The sequence below is a fragment of the Uranotaenia lowii genome, chromosome 3 (assembly GCF_029784155.1).
Source record: "Uranotaenia lowii strain MFRU-FL chromosome 3, ASM2978415v1, whole genome shotgun sequence".
Lineage (NCBI taxonomy): Eukaryota > Metazoa > Arthropoda > Insecta > Diptera > Culicidae > Uranotaenia > Uranotaenia lowii.
In genome coordinates this window covers 84,922,624-84,949,248 of record NC_073693.1, presented here as the reverse complement: position 1 = coordinate 84,949,248, position 26,625 = coordinate 84,922,624, and the positions used below count along the sequence as shown (strand labels likewise).

The 26,625-nt window shown below is 37.1% G+C and overlaps 1 protein-coding gene across 1 annotated transcript in view; it reads left to right on the top strand.

The window, feature by feature from the left end:
- Positions 1-26,625, top strand: part of LOC129754906 (uncharacterized) — a 149,020-nt gene that overhangs the window by 56,820 nt on the left and 65,575 nt on the right. The window lies entirely within an intron of this gene.

The following is a 26,625-nucleotide window of genomic DNA, read 5'->3' as shown; positions in this document are numbered from 1 at the left end:
GTATTCTATTTAATATTAATTCATAAGAATCCATTTATTTTCGAAGCTTTGATTTTAAATTTGAAAACTATACTGCTTAGAATTCATCTTCAAGCTAATTTCTAGTTCAGAATTAGGAACATAATTTTGAATAATTTATCAATGACTTACCGGAAATAGCATTGATTTGAAACAGTCATTTTGAGTTGTTTTGAGAACTTTGATTTATTTTATCAGTAAAATTCACTATTTTTAAGTTTGTGTAATAATAATAATAAGTAAGAAAATGGTTTAGCAATCAATTTTCTTATTTATTGTGTGTTTTTGGAATTGTTATCATTTTTGGCTAAATTTGAATTTCGAAACCCCCCCCCCCCCCCCCATGGATGGACATTGCAAAACTCGAAACACAAGTTTTTGCCTCCGTAGCTCCAATCACCGCCAGCTCTTGTTTTAATTTGTGACAGATTTTTTAACGATCTCCTTTAATGATCTGGTTTTGTTAGATTATTTTGGGTTTTACTGAAAACCAATAATTTTGAAAGGCAATATCGAAAATCGTTTAAATGTATAGTCTTAAAAAGTTTGTTGAACAAAAAAGCTTACAAATAGAACGTGTTTTAAGAAGGCTTCACGAATTTCTTCATAGATTTTTGGCAATTTGGCTTTGAGATAAACTGATTGTTTTCAAGTTTGAGTGTTTGTTCTGGAAATATTTTATATTATTTAGTTCTTACCGAAATATTTTATCACATTTAGTTTTTACTTAGGGTTATAAATTTAAAACCTTTGTTTCATAAAGTAAGAACTTTACAAGAATTCATTTTTTTTTAAATTAACACACAATTTCAAACTGTGTAGAATGATTTTTCATTAAAAAAAATGAAGTATAAATAAGTTATGAGAATTGTCTCACTTCAATGAAATGCCAGAAATATGGTTTTGGAACGATTCCAATCAGTTATTTTTTTTTATATTTCCAGGGGAGCGTTAAGCTCAAAAACTTCACAAAAGAGGGCGGTGAGTGAGAAAAGTTTGAAAACCACTGGTTTAAAAGTTTCTTTTTTTGCTCGCTTTACAAATTTTCCTGATTTTTCAAAGATTTTACTTTTTTGGGAAAATGGGTAGAATACCTTAGGTTTAATATAGCAAAAGTGACTTCTCTTAAAAATTTGGGCTAGATATTTAAATAGCGATTTTTTAACCTCAATTTCTCAAATTGTCTCTCAATTCGCTGTTTGTTTTACTACTGAAGAAGCAGTACATTTTTAAAAATGTTGGGAATTATTAGAATCATTTTTCATAGAAATAAGTGGTATGACAGCATGTAGGAATATAAAAACTTTATTGTTTGTATAAGAGCATCTTAAATCTTTGCCAGTGAAATGATTTATTTCCAATTTTTGGTATTTTAGGACCTCGAGGCCATATAGGACTCACCCTATGAACAAAATTGTTCAAGTGTTAAATCACCAAAGTTGCCAAAGGTAGAAAATTATGAAAAACTGATAAATTACTCAAACAATTTCAAAAGCAAAAAACAAACCGAGGCAGGTGAGATTGTTCTCACTTTACGAACTTGTGGTTTTTCTAAATTTCAGATGATACAAAATCGATATTTCTATTACTTATGTCCAAATTAGATTGTATTCAATTGTTGCATACAAGGTTTCATGCAATTTAAATCTATTATATAAAATTCTCTTGTAACGGTGTTTGTAGTACTACTCCTCCGAAATGGCTCAAACGATTCAAATGAAATTATTTTTAGAATATTCAGTAGACATGCGAATCGGTTTATATCGAATAAAAATAACCAAAAGTCGCATCAATTGTCCGTTTTAATTAAATTTGTAGTTTTTTCAATCAAATTAAAGTCATGGCTTCCATTTTTTCGAGATATTTTTTCCTTTGGGCGCCGGGTGGGCGGTTTGTTTTTCGTCTCCATGGTCGAGGCGTCGCGAGCAAACGTCGAGAGAGGGTAGTAATCATGGCATAGCATACTGATTGTGATTAGTGGGAATATTTGGGCGCGCATTTTCCAACCAAGCATACATAATTTCAATGCATGTGGTGGCCATATGAAGCCTAGATGTGTTTTTTTTTTCTTGATTCCTAGATCATTTGTACAGCACATAGTAATGAATGACGCCTTGATGTGACCCAGATTGATATTTTGCCGAACAAATCTAAACCTTTTAAACGATTTAAAAAAAAATAAAACTTTAATTCGTGTTATTTAACGAAGGAATTTTTGTCTGAAAAATATGAATTTAGTACTGATGCATATGAAATAATGGTATGACTCTTTAGGGACATTTGAAAAAAGAAAAGTCGAAAGATTTGGTTTATAATCCAATACGCCTAGAACATTTTTCGAACATGTACAAATGTGCTTTTCTGAAGTTGTATCGAGCGCCTTTAAATTAACAGAACAACTACAAAATCCGTTGAAAATGAGCAGACACATGAACTGAACAAAAGCCTGTCCTTTGAAATGGATTATATAGGATTGATGTTTATTTAAAGGCCGAATGCAAAAAAGTGCAAACCTTCAACATTTACAAAAAATGTATGCATAATTTCTTAATTTTTAAATGGTTGGGCCCAAATAAACAATCTGACTAAATAAACTCAACTTTTTTTAAATCTTTCATCGAAAAACTGTTTACAGGTTCCCTGTTTGTTTACACAGAATTCTAATACGTACTAAACATAAACGTGTGTTTTTGTTTAACATATTTTGGCTACATAGAAAAGACTTTAGATTCGCGTTTTGGTGGAAATTTTGTTTGGGATTGATATTCCAGAAGCATTACTTTTTTGATAGCAGAAGCAGTATTGTTTTTGATAAGTTTTTATGATGACCTAAAAGTGTTGAAAATAATATTAACTCCTGTCATTTCACACGGCGAAACAAGTGGCAGCGCGTTATTTAGCCATGAAACATATAACTAACAATTTTTCTCTTAAATATTCAGAAAGGGTATCCCGAGTGTTAAATCTGAAGCGGATATTCAAAAATTAATAAATGTCTTCGTAAATGAAGGTCTTTTGGTTAAACAGTATTCAGAAAAATTGAAGTACCAAGAATTATTTTATTCTGGAGAAAACTGCAGATATATCAATGAAAGGTGATAAAAAAGACAAACAGGAACAAGTATTAAATTCATTTTAAAGTCTTTCTTTTTCTTTTTGAAAGAATATGAAAGTTGAGCTGTGATGATATCCATTTGCACTTGCCCCGATGTTTCTTCAATAAAAACAACAATGTATAATAAAGAAAGACACTTAAGTGTTAAAGGTTTCGAGGTAAATTTACATGAAAATTTCTAAAAAATAGAATGAACACATGAAATCATCGTAGCCTTAACAGATTAGTTCTTTTTATACATTTAATTTTTTAAAATCTGCATTCCAATTAAATGTTATCGAATCTTAGAAATATCACATAATCTTGAATGAAATCGTAAATCACCTTCAACACTGTTAATAACAAAAAAATTAAACATATTTTTTCTCCTTTCAAAACCCAATTAAGTTCCTTTGGACATTAAACCAACAAATCAAGAAATCTCGATTTATTGAGTTAATATTTTATGGAATAAAATTTGCTATTTTTGGTCCGACAAATAAAAAAAGGGCGAACTATTTTTTTTTGGACGTGGTTTTGATAAAAACATGGATAATAATAACCACTGTTTCCGAGGGTGAGGATAGTGAACAGCAAGCTGCTTGAAAATGGTTTGTAAAATATCTTCTTTAATGTTTTTTATTTCTTCAGTTCTAAAAAATGTACCATCCAAAGCTGTCGGGAGCTAAAAGTGCTGCGCTAGGCAGAATATTGGGCAAACACTCCAAAAATTGTCCCGATATTCAAAATTCTTCTTCCATAAAGTTTCATATGCAATGTATTCCAATAAATGAAAAAAAATTGATTTCAGTTTCAACCTTAAAGTGATCTTGAGCAAAGCGGAGTAAAGAAACTAAATGGTATACAATAAATGAGACATAGATATAATCAACATATGTTATTTATGGAACAAGTTACAAAGAGTAGATTTCTTTTAGCATAAGGCTTGCCAAGTATAATGGTTACGTTGAGTGCTGAAAAAATCGAAAATGCAACGGGAAGCTGATACCTGATACCAATTCGGCAATTTTCAAAGCATCCGAATCAAAGAAATGTAAATAAAAAGTATTCATGTAAGATTGATTGGAGCAAATTTTTTGATAATCTATGAAAAGACCCGTAATATTGAGTTAAAATTCTTAGATTTGATTCCGATATAATTAGGCGGGACAATTCGAGCAAACGAAAAAGTTGGATATGGGAAAAAACTAGGACATGTTCAAGAAAGCGAGACGATTAACAACTCTAGATTTGATGCTTTTTTGAAGTTAAGCAGCGAAGAAAAAATGGAAATAGACGCCAAGTTTAACATGGTAAAACGAAGTTTACCGGGTCTGCTAGTAATTTTATAGATTCTATGCATGTGCTTTTAATTATCGTATGATATCCTTTGTTTTGAATGGCCTAGAAACCTGAACCCGGAACCGTGCAAAATATCAGTTCAATCTAACTTGATTTAAGTCTCTCCTTTTTTATAATTCGTTTATTTGAAACGGCTCAAACCGAAGGTTTTAAGGAGCCAAAGTCAGTTTTATTTGTATTTACAATTCATTGTTAAGAACTAGAATAGATATAGGGAAAATAGTAAAGGATTGTTTATAGACAGAGGTAGATTTCGAACATGTAATCAAGGTCTATCACAGCTAATACATCTCTTACAGGGGTGTAGAGTAACTTTAGGTCTCTCAAACAGCTCTTTTACCCTCTCAAACCACAAAAGAAGGAGCTGAATTTGTATATAAAATCGTACACATTAAAAAAAAAAAAGAAATCAGGAAAAATCAATAAATCAATCAAAATCAGGCCGGAAATCAATTTTTAAAGGCTTTTTAAAGAATGCTTCAGGAATGGCTTGTAAAGAAAACAAAAAAGTGCATTAATAACTAAATATACAAAAAAAAAAGCGCTTGTCATTTTAAAATTTCGTGGCGCCATGACTTTCAACATTACTTTTTTTGTAAACATAATACATTACTCAAGAGTCAAAGTGCACAAAGTTTGAAACCAAAACATGAAAAAAAAAAACGCAGAAAGAAACAAAACGACAAAAAAACTGACTAATATAACAAAAACATGCAAGAATAACAAAAAACATACCAGAATTAAAATTGTGACAAAAACGATGGAATTTACTTTGAGAATCTGAACAACTTTTGTTATTCTAATCGCTATATCATTTTTGTAATTTTCCATTAAAAGAGTTTATTTAAAAGTTTTGCTTTTTTTGTAAGTTTTTTTTCAAATTGATGTTGTAGCAGTTGCACCATTTGAAAATTTCGATCTCCACAAACCGATTCAAGGGATCGGTTTGGCGCCTTTATGTAGTCTATTGGAACTGCTCGATTCGATGTCTTCATCGAACTTATGTTCGAAGATTGATATCCGTGGCTTATTCACCTTAAGCCGTTTCCTTTTAATGTTTCATAAGGTTTGGATTGAGAGGACAAGATCCAGAATCCAGCCAATGAGCGAGCGACGATCTTAAGTAACCAAAAACCCGAAGTTTTTCTAAAGATCGCTCGAGAAAAACGTATTTCCTGCTTAGGTCAACGACCGGGATCACTTGCCCTGATCTGAGGCTGCACTCCACAAATCACTTTGATCTGGGTAGTGAATGTGCGTGGAAGTGCGCCTTTTTGACCGCGTATCGAGTTTTACCTTTCCTTCAGAAAAGGTACATGATATGATAGTGATTGGATTTCAAAGCTGAAAATTAATATTCTTTTTTTGTGTAGCCCATCGCTTTAGGCTACACCAATTAATGATAGGTCAGAGTGCGTGCTTATCAAAATTAGGCCAGGTAAAGACGTGCGTTATACCGTGCCCGTGTCAGTGCTAACCCCGTTGCCGTAAGGCACATTATTTGTTCGCAGCAGCTTCAGAACACGCCGTGAACACACATCCAGATTTCTTCGGCAAGACGCCGAAGCCGAGCGACCCGCTAACCTAAGCTCGGTTACCCAATTTTCGAAACATCAGCATCGGCAACAATGTTGGAGCGGCGTCCGGAACAGCAGCAGACTAACCGTAAGTTTCAACACCTCCCCTCAATGCGCAAATTGAGAATGCTGAACAGCTTCGCATGCCTCGCCCTTGGTAACGCCTTCGTGAACCCATCAGCTGGCTGATCCTTAGTGGAGATGTGTCGCAAAGATAACTGACTGCTTCTTACGATCTCCCTGATAAAAGCATACTTTACGTCCAACTGCTTCATCCGCTGATGAGTCCGCGCCTCTTCAAGATACTGTATGCAAGGGATGTTGTCCTCCATTAACGTGAAAGGAGTGCTAACCACACCCAATTCACCAAGGAAGTTTGTTAACCACAAACCTTCCTTGACCGCATGGCAAAGAACTCCTATCTCAGCTTCGGTCGACAACAGACTGACCGTCTGTTGATGTTTCATTGATCACGAAATAAGATTTCCCATAAGAGGGTCCGTGTTCGCGTTTCTGCGGTATACCAACGCCATATCGGTCATACGTAGAAGGTATCGCAGAATACGCTTTATTACCGTATACAAATTTAATAGCAGAGCAGAATTTAAGAACCACTGAAAATCGGCAAAAGCCTGCGCATCCAAATGATGATCATTCGCACGATAAGCCACTCCAATATTAAGCTATTCGAAAGTTGAGCCACCCACTGTCATCGAATGATCTGTCAGAGGAACTTCCGTGGAAACGCACACGAGAAAGAGCCAACTGTGGTTAATAGTTCAGTGATACTACGCGGAAATTAAGCACATTTAGTTTTCCCGAAGTGCAAGTGATCGGGAATCTACATCGAGGTTATACGCCAATTGAAGGCAATCAAATACGAAGTCGTGTTGACCCTAGTACAAAAGGTTTAATTTCCCTTCAAAAAGGCACTTTGAACGAATTCGTCATCGTTGGTTTTACATAGTCGCGCGAGGTGCCTGACCGAGCTCACTCCTCCAAAACAACGAGGTAAAACGATTTATTCCCAATCATTGAATTCGTCAATCTAACATTATTATGCCTTCATCCAAGCTTCGACTCGATCAGCACCCCAAAAACTGCAAGGAAGTAGATCCAGCGACAAAACGATCACGAGCATCACAACAGCGAGAAAGGTAAAACGAAAGTTCATTCTTCAAAGTTAAAGTCGTCAAAACTAACGTCACCATCCATCCAAGGTTCAATTCGAGCAGCACGATCAGTATCCTCATCTCCAGGAAGGAGATTAAGATTGCAGCCAGGCACACATCTCGTTAGCACCAGACGACAGCCAGTGGATCTGAAAATCATACACATCGAAAGAAGTGCATCTCGACTAAGAGACGTGCGATCGCTGCGTTCCCGACTAGGAGCACCACTACGTCGACAAAGCCCTCCTGAGAGGGCTTTTGTTTAGGTGCCGTTTGGGGGAAACAAGCAGCCACACTGTTTGGATAGCTGTAAGGCGCAATTCTAGTTCCAAGGAGAGAGGGTTCGATCCAAAAGCATCTTCCACTCTAGTGTTTTCGTGATATCAGCATACGCCGACTGTCCAGTCCAGCGTGTGCGATCGTACAAGAAGAGAGGGCGGACTCACTTCCAGCACAGCTGAGAGCAGAAAGCATAGCAGCAGGCAACCAGAAATAATCCAATTGGAATTGGATCTGTGTGATCGGAGGAATCCAGCTGATGAGGACGTCGCATGCAAACAGCTGCTGTACGAAAGAAGTACTAGCTTAAGGAACTGCATGTGTGCTAGTGTGAAAACGAGGCAGCTGATATCGTACCGTTCGTCAAGCCCGGTCGCGCATGCAATCCGATCGAGGGCGATACGATAAGGAAGTAGCAGAAGGTAGCAGTGCATGAGTGTGGATAGCACATTGGAACAGCTGATTGCGGAGGAATTCCGGGGCCCCGACGAGAGGCGTACTAAGGAGAAGAAAAGGCATGTCCTAGTTTTAAGAACATTTAGATCTAAGTCAAAATTATGTTGGGAAAATTTATATCTTACTTTCGATTCTATGTAAGAATATAAAGAGCATGATTTCAAATATTGATATGAGCTTATTTTAAAATTTTTATTGCACCACATTCTTGGATTGCAATTTTGAGAGAATTGGGAAGTGTGAAATACACAACAAAATTATCGTCGTTTCAAGAGCTGGTCGTTAAAGTCAATCATTGATTGCAATTGAGTTCAGATATATGAGGAACCGTCACAGCTTCAGGCCTTGTTACTGGCTATCAGCCAGACTGACCTAGTATTGGCTTAGAGCGCTAATCGCTGCACAAATCTTTGGTCTCGATGATATCGCCAGATACTGCAAACAAAAGATCTATTCTTTGAACGGCTGTTCGGTGATAACCTCACCATCGTTCAGCTTCGTCCAGTGAACGTTCATGCCTCGAAACCTGTGACTTAGGGTAAGCAAACCGCTGCCCAAATCTCGCTCTCATCCAGGACTGCTTAATAGTACGCTAACCGCAGCTGATGTTCGGCCTCGAAAACAACCGATCAAATCGTTGAACGGCTGCTCTGTGATAACCTCACTTCTAGTTCCTTTCACGGCTGCAGTGGTCTTCCGGAAAAAGCAGTTCCCTTGGCCCTTCAGCTTGCTGACGATTCGAAGTTTCTCTTCGGCTACGATAGCCACGTAGCATTGAGTAGCTTCTCCTGTTAGCTGACCGATCTTCGCCGGTTCGGGATTGACAGAATCTTGATCATCATCGTCATCGTTACTCTCGTAGTCGTTCTCGTCTCGTGCCATACGCTGACTGGCATCGGAACCGATGATTCGTTGATTCCGGTGGCTGATAACCTCAGCACGCGAACGAAGAGAATCTCTTGCATGTTGCTTTCTGGTAACCCCAGAGAAGCAACCTCTTGTAGCTAATAGAGCTAATTCTCGATGCCTCCGAGAATAAGCAAGAGTTCGTCCGGCAGCACCCGTCCATAATGCCTCAGAAATCAAGGAGTGGTTGAATTGCTGGCGACTAACCATCGCCCAAACCACCTCCTCCGACGCACCCGAAACAGCTTCAGTCCGTCGAATAAAAGCTTTCGCATGCTAACCGCAGCGCAGCTACCAAGCACGAGAATAATCCTCTCGACTTGCAGCATCATGGCTTTTCGCTCCGCTGCTTCAACGCTTAGAGCGCTCCAAAAAGCCGAATTGTAAATTATATTTATAAGGGATGAAAATTAGCATTTAAGCATCTTGATTCAGAAAGATAAAAAAAAATTGGTTTGCACTGTAACGATTATTGAAACAAATCATGATAAAAGCTTCCAAACTCACAATAATTCTAAACCGAGTCCCCCGAAAAGGGCACGCACGTTTAAATCCACTAACCTAACCGGAGCACGCGGCCATCAAATCGTCATCAGCTAAATTCCTGCGGCATAAAACAACCGAAATGATTGGCCCCAAACATCCCCACACACCGACGACGAGACGGCAAGAGAGTTCAAACCTCAAAAATTGGACGGATATGTGAACTGGAATCAGGACAACGGCAAAACCACGTACAGCCCGGAAGTTAAGTGGCAACATCGGAGGAGCAGGAGAAGGAGTATTTTAGCTGCCTCCGGGCAGATTTATTTACGATTCCGTGTGTATATTTACGAGACCGGTGTCGTCTTTTAGGAGGAAAATATTTGTTTTATCCTCACCCTTTTTTGCCCGGCCCGGATGCGTCCTGTCTTCATCGGCCTCGTCGTCGTCGTCGTTCCGCTGCCTTTGCGTTGTTTGAACGTTACGATTCAAGGAATCCTAGTTTGTATACTTTCCGGATGTTGGTAATCCACTTCACTCCAACGACGACGAGGACGACGACCGGCAGCTTTTTTACCACCACCTCCGATTCTTTGTCGATAAATCCGTCGAGCAGTTGAGGAAATAAAAATAGATTTTGAGATGTTTTCCGGTCGATAGTTGATGTCTGAGGGATGGAGGAAGACGTGGAGATTGGGATATGTTATCCGAAAATCACGTGCTTTGCATTCTTCAATATTCCGTTTGCAAATAAGACAAACTGGAGCCTCGGAACATTGGAATATGAATTTAGGCAAACGATTGTTTGCTTATCGCCGGAAGGTTGAACAAAAGTTTGTGGTGCCATAAAAACCACCCTTCGCCTTTGTATGAATGAATTCATAAATTGAATTGAGACGTTATTGATTTAAGAATGAATGTGAATAAAGTATGTTTGACTCAATATTCGATTTGATACTTCAAGGAACTTTAAAAATAAAGAATAAACCTGCATTTTTTAATGATTTGACAGTTAAAAGAGTTCTTATTCCAAAGACCACTTTTATTTTTTCGAAGTTAGGCACATTTTATACATCTAAGTATTTCATCCACCTTTTTGCCCATTTTTGCTTCTACTGTCAAGCTTTTATAATCTAAGCCCACGGCCACATTGTCAGCTCAAAATTACCCTACCAAAGTGTAAACCGAATCCACTCCAAATGCTTCACCCTTCTACGCCTAGAATCCTAGAGGGTCTAACTTTTCCAGTTTTGAAAACCGCACACCCGAAACCAGAACCACCAGCAACTTGTGGGAGTAGTAGGACTTTTCGCATTCACTTCCTTTGGTGTTTTTATGAGGCTGGAGCGATTAAAAAACTCATTTTCATGCAACCGGTGTTTACGGCAAGTGGTGAAAAGCTTAGTCACTTGCTGTAGAGCACTGATAAGTTGTATGCACTCAAGACAAAGTTTATGTTTTTTTGTGTTAAAATTCAGAACTCAGGGTTGTTTGCCAATATATTTTAACATGGATTCATCAAATGACCCTTATAATTATCTGGGCTAATCAAAAATTGCAGTCTGAATATTAAGACGGAATTTCAAATTCTCCAGTTAAGAGGATAAACTTGAATAAACTTTTATCCCATCTGTTGTGACCAAGATGCAAATGGTGCCATTTCCTTAAAAAATACTAAAAAAAAATTACAGTTTTTACCAGCGCAGCTAATGTTCAATCTAAGCTGCAGTTTTTATGAAAAAAATCTTATCACTAGAACTTCAGAAAACCCACTATTAAGATGAAATTTAACCTTTTCCTTTTGTTTCATCACAAAATTGCAAATAAATAAGAACATATGCATAGTTTACTCTCTGGAGCCAACTTTGAAAGGTTGTAATGTGATCCAGAGTGGTCAATTTAAAAAAAATCTAAAAATTATAACTTTGAAGCGAACATCTTGGCAAACATGAACTTTGAACAAAAAATTATTTAATACTAAGGTTTCCTTTAGTATATACAGGGACTCCCAAAAATGAGTGTACACTCAAATTTTGCCTTTTTTTATGCCAAAATATTGGCTTCTCACGGTCACGAGAAGTTCCCTTTGATATATTTTTTTGATCAGTGTGATAAATCATACAGTTGACACACTATCGACATTATTTATACACATATTAGGTTACTCGGCAAAACAAAGGAAAAAGTTGATATTTTTTTTTGGGAACTGCCGAAAGTGTACAATAAAAGGCCCCAGAGGGAGTACGTTGTTAAAATGAAACATTAACAGATTAAATTCTACAATAATTTAAAATTAAAAAATATCAGCTTCTCAGTTGAATGGAAATATGAGAAGAAGTCAGGTGGACCTTCCCAAATAAAACCACTGTTTGATATGGGGATTTTTTTTTATTATCTGACGGGTTTGCGCCGGGGGTCTTCAGATTTTCCCCAAAATTGAAAATTTGGTTCATTTTTGCGACTTAAAAACACATGTATTTTTTCAGATTTTTAACATTTTTATTTTTTGAGTTAGCTTCGGTTAGATTTTTTTGTAAATAAAAAATAACCATTTTTGAAAGCTACATAACTCTGTTGTTTCTCAACGGAAATTATAAAATAGCACATCAAAATGCATTGAAATTTTATCAGCTTTCCAAATAGAATAGTTGAAAAAAATTAAATAATGACCTTCAACATGAAAAGTTGTAAATAAACTTTAAATGGCGTCTAAAAGTACCGTCTGCACCACCGAATATTTTGCAAAAAATACCATTGTATAGCTCGATTCATGATGCAACTTTCATCTGAAGACACCAAAGTGGGCCATTAACACCTTGAAGAGTTATGAAAGAAATAATGACAACAAATCTCTTTTTTTGCATCGAAAACAAACAATGGTCGAACAACTGCACTCACATATGGAGATACCAAGCACTTCTAACAACATGGAAACAAAAGAACTTATCAAAGCTGGTAAAAACACTATTTTTTCGTCCTTTTCAGACTGCCCCTACTCGCATAACAGTCCCATATGAATTTTCGTCATTTTAGGTCAACATAAGGCTTCAACATAAAAGACTAAAAATAGAGGTTTTGTTCTAGAAATTTCGAAAAAAAATATCAATTCGTGGCTGTCCTATATGAAATATACCTGAATAACAGTCCCATATGTGAAATACCACGGATTTGGTTACTTTTCAATGTTTCTTTCGGCGAAATAGTCTTTGGTTTATTGCTTTGAATCATTTAAACATTTTTTAACTCACTTGATGTCGAATGATGCACACTAGTTTTCGAAGGCAGGTCTGACTTTCTTAGGAATGACTTCCTGAGCGAAAAACTATCGGATGCAATCGAAAATCGTAAAAATATTCAACTTAAAATGTGGAATTTACGATATTTTTCCAATAGTTTGTTTATTTTCTAAAAATTGCATTAGGAAGCTCAAAAATGATCAATTTAAGTCTTAGAAAGTAGCTTGGTTAGAGAAAAATATTATGTGTGGGACTGTTATGCGAGTAGATTTGAAAAAGGTTTCAAAAATGGTCGATTAACAGTCCCATAATGAATAAAAATGGTGCTCTCGACCTTACCAATAACCCAATTTCGGAAATGTCAGGTCTAACGATTTATTATGACAACCTAGAAACGATTTTCGTTTATGCTGAAAGTGGTGGTCGCAATTTAATAATATATTCCAAAACAGAAAGAGCTGATTGTCTCGCTTGCTTATTTTTGTATATTGGACTGTTATGAAAGAAGGGGCCGTAGATTGTTGCAGCTTAACTGACTTCATGTTATATCCAAAAATCTAATAACGTATTCGTTCATACCCAGTTTTGCATCGAGTCACAACAAGTTATGCACATTTTACTGTCATTTTTAGAAGTTTATGCGCTAAGTTTGACATTCGTAATTCCCCAGATTTGATTTAAAATAGACGGTGGAACACTGAAGATTCGTTTGTGAGCGATCGAGGTAGCAAAACACTGACGACGAATTATGTTCGTTCTAGTATGGTAAACCTCAAAACTGGGCGAATGTAGAAAACGAATACGGTTAAAGTATCATATTTTCATCATTTTACAGCCTGGGCTGGCCATACTGAGCTCTTTGATTATTTCTACAACATTTGTGCCACTTTCTCATACTTTTTTGATCAATGGGAAAGGATTTTGGTGTCCAGTGTTTAGCTCCCGATATAAAAATTTTGTAAAGCACGCCTATATTTCATTTTTTTAATCAGATTTTTGTGATCCCAAACACAGGGACTGAACCTTCTACTATTGGCATTGATTATGCTTCACAATGATCTTTGATCGAAAAATTAATAAGTTATATAGTATATGACCAGGTTGTAAAAGCAACATTCCCATTATTAGTTATATCACATAAACAATACGATACTCAGAATTTTGGTTAAAATTTAAAGTCAGTTTTGCTGCAAACACTCTACAAAGCACGAAATAGTAGTGTTTTTACCTGCTTTGGTAAGTTCTTTTGTTTCCATGTTGTTAGAAGTTCGCGCTACCTCCATATGTGAGTGCAGTTGTTCGACCATTGTTTGTTTTCGTCGCAAAAAAAGAGATTTATCGTCATTATTTCTTTCATAACTCTTCAAGGTGTTAATGGCCCACTTTGGTGTCTTCAGATGAAAGTTGCATCATGAATCGAGCTATACAACGGTATTTTTTGCAAAATATTCGGTGGTGCAGACGGTACTTTTAGACGCCATTTAAAGTTTATTTACAACTTTTCATGTTGAAGGTCATTATTTAATTTTTTTCAACTATTCTATTTGGAAAGCTGATAAAATTTCAATGCATTTTGATGTGCTATTTTATAATTTCCGTTGAGAAACAACAGAGTTATGTAGCTTTCAAAAATGGTTATTTTTTATTTACAAAAAAATCTAACCGAAGCTAACTCAAAAAATAAAAATGTTAGAAATCTGAAAAAATACATGTGTTTTTAAGTCGCAAAAATGAACCAAATTTTCAATTTTGGGGAAAATCTGAAGACCCCCGGCGCAAATTGTCAGATAATAAAAAAAAATCCCCATATCTAAAGATTACTTTCTCTGGTAAATTAGAAAGTTTTAAACAAAGCCTAAATTAGGTTTGCCAGATGGTTTTCAAAAAAAGTGTGACACAGTCGACAAAAGCGAGACATTTTTAAATATGTTTGAAATAGTCATGACATGTATGTTTGTATGTTTTTAAAGATACTCTGAGATAAAATTGAAGTGTGGTGCTTTAATAGGATAAGTGTTCCTAATTTGGCATGTGCGCCTAATGATAACATATCGTTTGATTTTGACGGTTTGTGACGTCATTTTCGACTTACCACAACTACAAAACAATTGATAATGTAATGGATCATCTGAACTTTAATCATACATACAATTCAGTTTTCTAACTCCTAAGATTTTAAGTAAAAACCGGTTTGTTTCAAAGTAAGTCAAAATTGAACGGAATTCTAAGCATGTTTCATAAAAACACTGTTTTAGAAATGGAAAATATAAACTGAATTTTTCATCGATTTTTTTGAAAACTTTTATCGGATTTGTTAATCACAATGATTTTTGTAATTAGACTTTTATAACCATGTTTTTTTTCAAGTAAAAACTAAAAAAAATGCTGTGTCCATAAATAGGAACACTTTTTTCAGTGTGTTCCAAATGTTGGACACAGTCAAAGTTTTCCAAAGTATATTGAAGTCAAAGCGTGTTTTTGAAATGAATATGATTACGTAAAGTTCTTAAAACTAATTTTATCTTGACTTCATGAAACTGTAAAATAAATGGTTATAAGTTAAAACACGATAATTTTTTTAACTTTAGATTATTTCAAAGCGTCATCTATAGGTCGAAAATATATTTATGAAAGAATATTTTTATAAGAAACCCGAAGAAGTTCTGGAAATAGACATGAAACTACACAGCTTAAAGAAACTATGGCTACAATTGAACTTAAGGAAGCATTTAATAGAAGCCGTATGTCTATTCCAAAAGAAATACTTATCCATATTCATGACTTGATGAGCATGAGCATTTTACAAAATTTCTAAGAAAATCGTTGTTAAAAAATTCAATCGAGCTTATTTGATCCATTGAACCATTTGCAAGAACAACGATTTGATTTTGAAATAACATATCATGATGTTTAAATTATTACAGTAGGAGAAAGTTATCCTGGATGTGCCTCTCGAGTTAAATGCGCCTGCAGCCGTTCAAAAAACAAATCTAATCAATGAATTTTGAGGGTGAAACGCTTTGAATATCAAGTATGTAAGAGATTTATGAATATACAAACTGAAAATTTAAAAAAAATGTAAAGACAACTTTGACCTTATTTAGATGTACAAAATATGTTGACCTTTAAAAATAATACGTACTGAAGCTTAAAACAAAAAATTGGGTATCTTATTTAATTGAACATCAAAAGAACAACAAGTATAAGGTCTTTATGAAGGCTTAATAATAATTAGAAAGTAGAATAATTGATATTTTGTTAATCGCCGCGAACAGAGATTTTTTTTGTAGGCCTATTCAAGTTTGTAAAAGTTCACAATCCAAAAGCAGAAAAAATGAAATAAATTTGAGATTTTTATCATTTATACTTTGAATCTAGGCTCTAATAAATATCCGAAAAGAGATCAGAAGTTCTCAAAACCGATTTTATAATGTTTTTAAATGGATAAACCGAATTCAAAATATGGCGACTGTAATTTTTTTTATTCTATAAAAAACAACCTAGATTTTTATTATTTACAGCTTTTGCGTATAAAAAATATCAGTTTCTTGCGATTTCAATTAAATTGCACGAAAATATTGCCAAAGAAAGTAATTTTGTTTCTAACAACATCAATAGGCGCATTCAACCTGCACGATTTGAGGTTCGACAATTTAAACAACTTTTATAATAAAATCGTTTTCTCGGAAATTGCAGGAAGTTTCAACCTAAAAATTATTCCAATGTATAGAAAACAGTTGTCTGTCTGATCATGTGTATTTAGAATTTCTATACACATATTTTATTAATGATTTAAGAACAAAAGGAAATCTTCTTGGAGTCTGCTGCAAACCAGGGAAATCAAAAGTTTCTCAATTCGTCCTCAATTCGAAGACCAATTTGAGAAACCTCCACAAGAAATGGGAAATTAAAAACAAACAATTTTGAGTAAAAAACGTTATTTTTATTCAATACTTTAAATTTTTTACTTTTTCAAGTATAATAAATGTTAAATGAAAAAAAAAACATTGAAAAAAAACACAAGTCCCAATTGAAAAATGAAAAGTTTGATTTTTAAATGCTTAACTTGCACTACTTTCTTCAAAACTGGCATAAACGAATTTGGGTTTTCGAAAATTTTAGCTAAAAATGATTATTTCAACCAAGTGCATAAAAGAATTTGGAACTTAGTTACAAAAAAAATTTATGTCTTACAATTGAAGATTCGGCTTACTCTTTTCAAATCTAAAAACCTCTGACATAATATAGCGAACACCCACCCTACTTCATTATAAAATTTTACAAATCGCCAACTGAGGCATAGCTCAGTTGGTAGAACACCAGCATTCCAAGTCAACGTCTTTGGTTTTAAACCCAGAAGTAAACATCGACCAAAGTTGAAGCTTTTCAATGCTCTTCCGCCATCTGAATAATTGTGTAAAAATAACATGAATAAAAAAAAGCATCATTCATAGAAATGATCCGCAATACAAGCGATTTTCTGTTTTTAAAAACTTCAAAAATCCAATTTTGATCATACTTGCTCTTGAAGATCAATTTAAAACAAATATTTGGTAAAGCTCTCATTTTCATTATATTTTTAGCATGATTAGAAATATTCTGTAATACTGTAAAAGTCACATACATAGGTTTAGTTTTAAAATAGAGAACATCTCAAAGTTATAGAAATTTCCATACTTATAAAATTAATTCATTATAGTGCAAAGAAGGGTGGGTCATTATTTTAACAGTCTTCCACTGGCACTACCAAAAGTAACACCTCTTTGGCAATATTTTTTAGTTTACTGAAAAGCTACAAATTTTGCCATGCAGCAAAAACAGCCAGTTGACATCAATCAGCCTCTCAACCTTACCCTTTATAAAGGCTAGGTTGCTATATACAGGGTTAATCAATGTTTTTATTCATGTCATACTAATTCTAAAACATTATTTTGAAAAAAGAAAATGCTTTTGAAACTGATTTGTCAATTTTTATCAGGTTCGAAAATAGGAAAACAACCTAAATTAAATTTCCTGCCACATATCAATTTGGAGATTGGCAAAACATAAAAACTTGAAAAATATAATAATAAATGAATATATATATATAATAAAACCTGGCAAAATCCGGGCATTTGTTTTCGAAATTGTCGACCGAAAATTCGGGCAATATCTGGGCAAATTTATTTAAAATCCAAGAATTACTCAACTAGAATCAAAAAAAAAACTTGACATAATTTGTTTTCTTCAAAACTCATCAGTTTATTGAATATCGTATTTTAAGCTTCCAAAAAATCTTCCAAATTTTTTTTTTATAAAAATTGCTCAGAAAATTCAGATTTGGACGCATAAATAAAAAAATGTGCAACACAATTGGTTTTTTTTTCTGTTTGATTTGGCAAATAAAGTGAATAAATCCGTGCAAAATCCAGGCTGTATTCTATGAAATCCGAGAAACAAGCCGGGTCAGACTTTTCCCATTTTTTTATTAAGTATCCGGGCAAACCCGGATAAAACCGGGCAATCGGGATGGCAACCTTAGTCTATAAAGTTTGATGGATTGAAATCTGTCATGAAATCAATAAATGAAACACATTTTATTCTTCAAGAATACAATGAAAAATATTATTATTTTTTCTCCCGCACGTATCCGGGCCGTGAAAATCCTTGCTATTTTATCTAAAAACTTTGCAGAATCCAGGCATTTAATTTAAGAAAATCCAACACAAAATCCGGGAAAATTTGGTAAAAATCCAGGTATTACTCAACAAAAATTAATTAATTACTGATTTGAAGTCACACTCAAGCTTCAAGAAAACCATTCATGAACATTTTGAAAATATTTGCTCAAAAATTTGTGTGAAGACGACACATATTCTAAGCTAAGATTGCCAGATTTTTTCCCGAACCGGGCAATTCCGGGCAATTTTATCTAAGAACCAAAAAAATGCAGGCATTGGATTTCAAAAGTTTCATCCTGAAATCCGGGCAAATTTTGTCCAAATCATGAAACTGTTCAATAAAATCAGTATTTCAAATACGATATGAATTTGACGAATTTTTTTCGTCAAGTTATTCCGTGAGACAGAAAACTATGTAAAAAAATAAATAACAATATAAATCAAGAAAATCAATTGAAATATTTTTTCCCCATCAAAACTCATGTATGTATGTATGTATGTTACAGGTATTCCGGCATCCGTGTATATACCTGGCCAGCTGGCAACTGATTGAACATTCCAATTATTTAGTCAGTAACACATCTTACCTGTCGGCCCACTTACGGGATTCGAGCCCAAAAGTTTTTCTTGCCGATACCGGGAATCGAACCCAGTACGCCTGGCGTACCAATACCAGACTCGCGCCAGCCTATCCGCTAGACCACATCGGCGCTCTATTTTTTCGCCATCAAAACTCATCAGGAGATATTGAATCGTATTATAGGCTTTTTAAAATCATAATTCTTCATGATTGTTTAGAGAAAATTTGCTCAAAAAAATCATTTTTGTGCGCGCTATAAAAAAAATTTTTTTACACTCAAAATGAGGTTTTTTGCTAGGTGAATAAAGTGAATAAAATTGGGCGAAAGCCCGGTTTACCTGGCGACTGGGTTGGACCGGACCTTTTTCTAAATCAAGTGTCAAATATCCGGACAAGGTTGAATAAAACTGGGAAATCTGACAAACTTAATCTAAGCACTCCATCGAGATGCTTAAATGAGACTTGCATAGCAAAATTTAAGAATATCATTTTGAAGTTTGAATTAAGGAATTTAATAAAAGAAATCAGCAAAACATTGTTGAAATAAAGCGGAACATTTTCGAAAAAAGGGAGACATGTACCGCTTTTGCGGGAAAGCCTAAAGTAAAATAAGACTTTGAATGTGTCCAAATTCACTTCAAAATTTGTCCTAGTACTACCTCGCCCAGGAACATTTATACAAAAAATATTTCTTTATGAAAAAGAAAAATCAAAAAACCTTATACCTGATTTGAATAAATCTCTTATCCATATCAAGTTTTCATTCCCAAAAATATATCTATTTCTGAAAATTGTTCTTCAAAACTTGAAAAATCACTCCTAGGAACATGTTATCCCATTCCGCATCATTATTGATTACTCTCTGGAGCCACCCTTGAATCTGAGGCCTACAGAAGTTAGGTTTAAATACGACTTTTGAGTCAGTTTATTGTAATATGAGCTGAATTATCATATTGATGTTCATGATGTGAAAGAATTTTGTTTATGTATTATCTGAATCACTGTAAATTTCCAACACAAATCGTACACAGCAAAAAATTTCTAAAAGTATACGGAATCTAAAACGCAAGTGATCTATTTTTTCACAAGTGTAATTAAAAAATGATGTAGTTTTCCACTCCTTTCGATGTAATTTCAGTCATTTTTCAAAAAGCGAATAAAGATAAATTGTTTCGGTATAATTTTACATTCCGTGATGTAAAAATAAAGCATCCAATGAAATTTATATCACAAGCAGTGTAAAATTATATCTGTTTGATTTTAAATTGACAGAAACTGTTTGTTCGTGCCATTTGCCAGTCGAGTCATTTTTCGGAAACCGAGTGTCGTTCCAAGACGAAGCTCCATCATCTCTATGGTAAAAGTGGTAGGTTTTTGAATTAATAAACAAACAAATGATTTTATTGAAATTAATTATTTGTTTCTCGATTACAGCGACGGCAGGGCATTGGCAGGGATCCGGAATTTGATTGCCAGGAGAGGAATTTGCCTGAACAATCCGAGGCATTTTTGAGCAAAATCCATCCGACAGTGACGTATGAATGAGTTATCGCTCAGCTTCTGAGACGCGCAGACGTCTTTTTATTTCGAGTGCGCTTATCACAAGTGAAGCATCTACCGTTGAAAATTGTATTTCTCAGTGCCGTGCCGCGTCGCGTTTTGAAGTTTCCGCGATGAGGCGTGAAAATACTTTCAAGATAGACTGTTCGCAGTTCACCGTCAAGCCGTCGGTCAAAAAACTTTTTGGTTTCTGTCGATCCGTGCTTGGATTGAAGAGAGAAGACATTAAACGACTTCAGTGCCACAGAGGTGGAGCTTGTGCTTTCGTCAAGGTCACTGACTTGGCGATAGCACAAAAAGTCGTAGATGAACATGACGCGAAACATGAAGTGGAGGTTGGGGAGGGGAAGAAGATCAAGCTACGGATCAGCTTGGAAGATGGCAGTGTTGAAGTGCGGGTCCATGATCTTCCTGAAGACGTGCCCGAAGAAAAAATCGTCAGTTTCCTAAACGAGTCCGGTGAAGTGTTTTCGATCCGCGAAGTGATGTGGGGCGGAAGCGAAGAAGACGAAGGGATCCCGCTCGGCATATGGTCTGCCCGTATGATAGTGAAGCAGAATATCGATTCGTGGGTGAACATCGACGGAGAGACAGCGTTCGTCACCTACAAGGGACAGCTGCAAACTTGCCGCCACTGCAAGGAGCAAGCACACACTGGCATATCATGTGTCCAGAACAAAAAGCTTCTTTTTCAGAAGAGCTACGCAAACGTGGCGAAGCACTCTGGGCAGACTAACAGGTCAACCACCGGTCATCAACCCAGAAAGCCACCTGGTGCGGGACCAAAAAACACAGTCGGTCAAAAGTGTACCGCTGCACCACCAGTATTATCGTCGTCGGCGGCTTTTCCTGAACTGACTGCTACGGGCCACGATGGAACCTCGAACTCGAGCAACGAACCTGCAGTGGTGGCTGTACCACCACGAACCCAACGAACGCAAATCCCAACGTCGTCGTCGTCATCAGTGTTAGCCCTACCGCAGCCGGTGGTCTCTCTGGTCGATACTTTCAAGAAGCCAGCGGAGAAATCAGGGCGATCGAAGAGCAAAACCAACAATGGCAACGAAACCGACGACTCCACTGCCTCCACGGGCAGCAGAACGAGCCAACGAATAAGAAATAAAAAATCTCGACCGAATCCCACCGGGGACGGCATGGACGCCGAAGAGGAGCTGGCAATCCCTCTGTAATGGCTCTCACGTCGTACAACATCTCGTCGATCAACATCGGCACCATCACGAACCCCACGAAACTGAACGCTCTCCGAACCTTCATCAGCAGCCAAAACCTCGACATAGTGTGCCTGCAAGAAGTGGAAAACGAACAGCTCTCCTTGCCTGGCTTCACCGTTTTTTTCAACGTAGACCACACGAGAAGAGGCACAGCTATCGCACTTAAGCAGCACATCCAGGTCACTCACGTCGAGCGAAGCCTGGACAGCCGTCTGCTTGCGCTGCGAGTGCAAGACACTACAATCTGCAATGTATACGCTCCCTCGGGTTCCGCACTACGAGCTGCTCGGGAGATTTTCTTCAAGGAAACACTCCCCTACTATCTCCGTCACCGCACTTCGCACGTCATCCTGACCGGCGACTTCAATTGTGTGCTTCGAGCATGCGATTCAAGCAGCCCAAACATCAGTCCCGCTCTCAAAACAGCCATCCAACAACTGCAGCTGCTTGACGTATGGGAGAAATTATGTCCACGCGATAGTGGTTTCACGTACGTCTGCCGCAACGCCCAATCACGTCTCGATCGCATGTACGTCAGCAGCGGTTTGCGCGATCACCTGAGAGCAGCACACACTCACGTTTGCTCATTCACCGACCACAAAGCACTGACACTCCGCCTTTGCCTCCCACATCTTGGACAAGAGCAGGGCCGAGGTTTTTGGTCCCTCCGCCCACATCTCCTGACCAACGAGAACGTAGCGGAATTCCAGCAGCAGTGGCAATACTGGACCCGGCAGCGTAGAAATTTTGGCTCTTGGATCGAATGGTGGATTTCGTTCGCAAAGCCAAAAATCAAACGATTTTTTAAGTGGAAATCTCGTGCGTTCTTCGAAGAATTCCACGACGAACATCAGCGCCTCTACAGCGAGCTGCGTGTTGCCTACGACGGGTACATACTACCAGCACCCAGAAATGTTGGCTACCATCAACCGCCTGAAAGGCGAAATGCTCGCCCTACAACGGAGGTTTTCTCACACGTTCATGCGAATCAATGAAACGCATGTGGCAGGAGAACCCATCTCCGTATTCCAGTTGGGGGAAAGACGAAGAAAGAAGACCATCATCACACAGTTGCGGACGGAGCAGGACGAAACAATAGCAGAGCCGCATGCGATCGAGGCGCACATGGTCGACTACTTCTCGACTCTCTATGCAGAAGAAGCAACAGCAGAGGACGAAAACAGCTTTGTTTGCGAAAATGTCGTCCCACCTAACGACCCATCGAACGAAGCCTGCACGAGAGAAATCACGACGGCCGATATCTGGTCGGCAATATCTTCAAGTGCTCCACGAAAGTCCCCCGGCTGCGATGGTATTCCAAGAGAAATTTACCACCGCATGTTCGATGTCATCCACCGTGAACTGAATCTGCTGTTTAATGAGGCGCTCAGAGGAAATCTTCCCTCTGCATTCGTCGAAGGGATCATCGTGCTGGTCAAGAAGAGAGGTGGAGATAACACGGCGCGATCGTACCGTCCGATCTCGCTTCTCAACAGCGACTACAAGCTCTTCTCACGCATCCTCAAGTCCAGGCTGGAGAGCGTGATGAAAGAGCATCGCATTCTGAGTGACGGGCAGAAATGCTCCAACTCAGAGCAAAATATTTTTCAAGCCACTCTCGCTCTGAAGGACCGAATCGCCAGCCTCCGCCACCACCGTCGCGCCGGGAAGCTGATCAGCTTCGATCTCGATCATGCGTTCGATCGGGTCCGGCACTCTTTTCTCTTCGGAACCATGCGGTCGCTCGGCATCAACGAGGACTTCATCGCTCTTCTTTCGCTCATTGCCAGTCGGTCCACCTCGCGACTACTAATAAACGGTCGTCTCTCTCGGACGTTCGAGATCCAACGATCGGTCCGGCAAGGGGACCCGTTGTCCATGCACCTTTTTGTGCTGTACCTACATCCTCTCGTGTACAGACTGGAACGCGTGTGCGCCAATGATCTGTTGGTAGCGTATGCGGACGACATCAGTGTGGTTGTCACTTCTACGAGGCAAATCGATGAGATGAATGGGCTGTTTATTCGCTTCGAGAGGGCTGCCATAGCAAAATTGAATGTGCTGAAGACGGTTGCCATCGACGTTGGGTTTTGCGAAGGCAGCACTATCAACACCCAGTGGCTGCAAACAGTCAACACAGTCAAAATTCTGGGTGTTGTGTTCGCAAACTCAATACGTCTTATGACAACACTAAATTGGAATGCGCAAGTGGGGAAATTCTCGCAGCTTATGTGGCTGCAGTCTCTCCGAACGTTGACGCTGCATCAACGGGTAGGGGAGAGGCGGGTAATATGCGCATATTAAGGAAAACACTCATTTTCCCCCATATTCCGATAGATAGGAGCCTGAAAACTATATGCACATGAGCGGACATCTGTTTTCTATACGTAAGAGCAATTTTTCTGTTAAAATCTCTTACAGTTTTTGTAAAAATAATTTTATAATAAAAGAAGTCAAAATAGCCGATTTCCGAAACCGGCGGGCTAAATGCGCATATTTATGTTTTAAGCTATATTTTATTTACACTCGCAATATTTTGAAATTATTTAATTGAAAATGGTAGAAACGGATGTTAGGCATACGTCAAGGCTGAAATTTTGGTGAAATTTTTTACATCACTAGTTCTTTTGCATGAATCATAGTTAAGTATGCCATATGGCCATATTTCATGGTAATATTTTGTTCATATTGTATTTTTATCGGATCAGTATGAAGTTCTTCTTTTTTTGCTGAAAGATCGTGATTTGAGCGTAGATTTAATGTTTAAATGATAGAAAGTAAAAAATTTATTAGAATAATCTATTTTTCTTGATATAGGCATTTAACCTGCCTTGATATGGGCATTCAGAACCTGTCTCGTATTCCAATATCTTATCATCTACAACTTTTCCAAAAGCTTCAATTTGTTGAATTTCCGATTTCCAGATGAATAAGAAAGAAAAACCATGAAAATTTTTGTTTACAGAATCTGTACGCACGATAATTAAAATTCAATATATTATATCAAAACTGACAAAAATCTTGTTTGAATTTTTAAATTTTTTTGACTTTATATAACAATTTAATTTTTTCATGCCATGTGTTAAAAGCGTACTACCCTCAAACTGCACTGATTAGATATGATGAATCTCTAGCCATATCGTCAATCGGCTGTATGCGCATATTACCTAACATGCGCATTTAGGAACACTTCCCCCTAATCATGCTAAATACCTTCGCCACATCAAGGATTTGGTATCTCGCATCCATTCTACCGCCGTTCTGCGTACACACGGCGCAAATCACCTCGACGATGGGAACGTTTCTTTGGAGAGGAATGGTTGCCCGCGTTCCAATGATGCAGCTTGCTCGCAGCAGGGAAAACGGAGGACTGCAGCTGCAACTACCGGCGCTAAAATGTAAGTCGCTCGCAATTTCTCGTCATCTGAAAGAGATCGTTTCCCTTCCTTTTTATAACTCCTTTCTTGTCCAAGCAAATTCCCGCCCAGCAATTTCAATAGATCTTCCCGACCTGATACTTATCCTTTCAAACATATCCCAAATACCTCACCAAATCCAACAAAACCCCTCCGCCGATCAAATCCACCAGCATTTCGTACTGCAAACCGAACTGCCAAGGGTGGAACGAAACAGTCCGGCGAACGACTGGCCACGTGCGTGGCGTAATATTGCATCGAGGCGGCTGACGTCGGTGCAAAAATCCGAACTCTACCTTTTCATGAACGAGAAGACACCTCATCGGAAACTGCTTTTCGTGATGCGGCGAGCTAACGACGAAAATTGCACATTTTGTGATAATGGCGAAACGGAATCTCTAACCCACAAGTTTTGCACATGTACTCGAGTCGGACCGGCTTGGACGGTTCTCCAGCAGAGAATAGCAGTCATCTTGGGAGGATGGAGGCGGCTCGTTTTCGAATTCTGAAATTGTTTATAAAATATATCTGCTTCGTTGATAAATGTAACGGTAGAATTGATATAGCTGAACTAAATTTCCATCTAGATGTTGATGAGTGATAAAATAAGAAGAGACAAATTTTGTAAGATAAATTGACAAATAAAACTTAATTTTTAAACCAAAAAAAAAAAAAAAAAAAAAAAAAAAAAGAAAAAAAAAAAAAAAAAAAAAATCAGGGCCATGACAGTCCGGAACGGATTCCCTTTGGTCCCCCAGTGACGCTGACCGGATAGAATATCAGCAGAATGCCCCAGCATGGCGGTGCTCGTGATGGTGGATGTACTTTGTTTTTTTTTTTCACTATTCATGTTTTTTTTAAATAAATGTTCAATAGTAGTAAACTAGTGTAATTTTTCTTTTCATCATATCTCATTATTCCATAAAAAGTGCAAGTATCCCGAAACAAAATCTAAAATTTTACATCGCTGTGTATTTTTACACGACAATAAGCTGTTCTCTTTCCGTGCATCGTTTTTGGTCTAAATTTACGCGCCTCAATGTAATGATGATGTAATTTTAGATTTTCGTGCATCGTTTTCAATCTTAAATTACACGAATTTTTCTTGCTGTATACGAAAGGTAGAACCAGTAATGGGACTATCACACTGATATTGAAAAACTTTTCAATGATTTATAGAAATTTATTCAGAATTTTAAACTTAAGCCATACAATGTCGGTACAAAGCGTCTGAATAATGTCGTGTAAGAAGTGACTCCAGAGAGTAGAGAACTTAAAATCACCTTAGTGTGTTACCATAGTACAATATTCACAATATTATCATGTAGAAGCATGATCAGTCCAACCAAATCATAGAGCAAAAATTCGTAAAAATATTTTGAACGGAATTGTGTTCGATGCGAAGTAAAGTATCGTCCTCAATTTAACTTTAATCTTATCAAACAGATCGTTTTGAACAGTTTTCAAGAGTCATAACAAATTTAAAAAAAACTTGAAACATACTTGACAACGTGGATCTTTGTATAAAATGTCTAAAGTTGTGAATTGCTTATTTGATGTGGAAAACACTTTTTTTGGTTGAAATCGATTGATC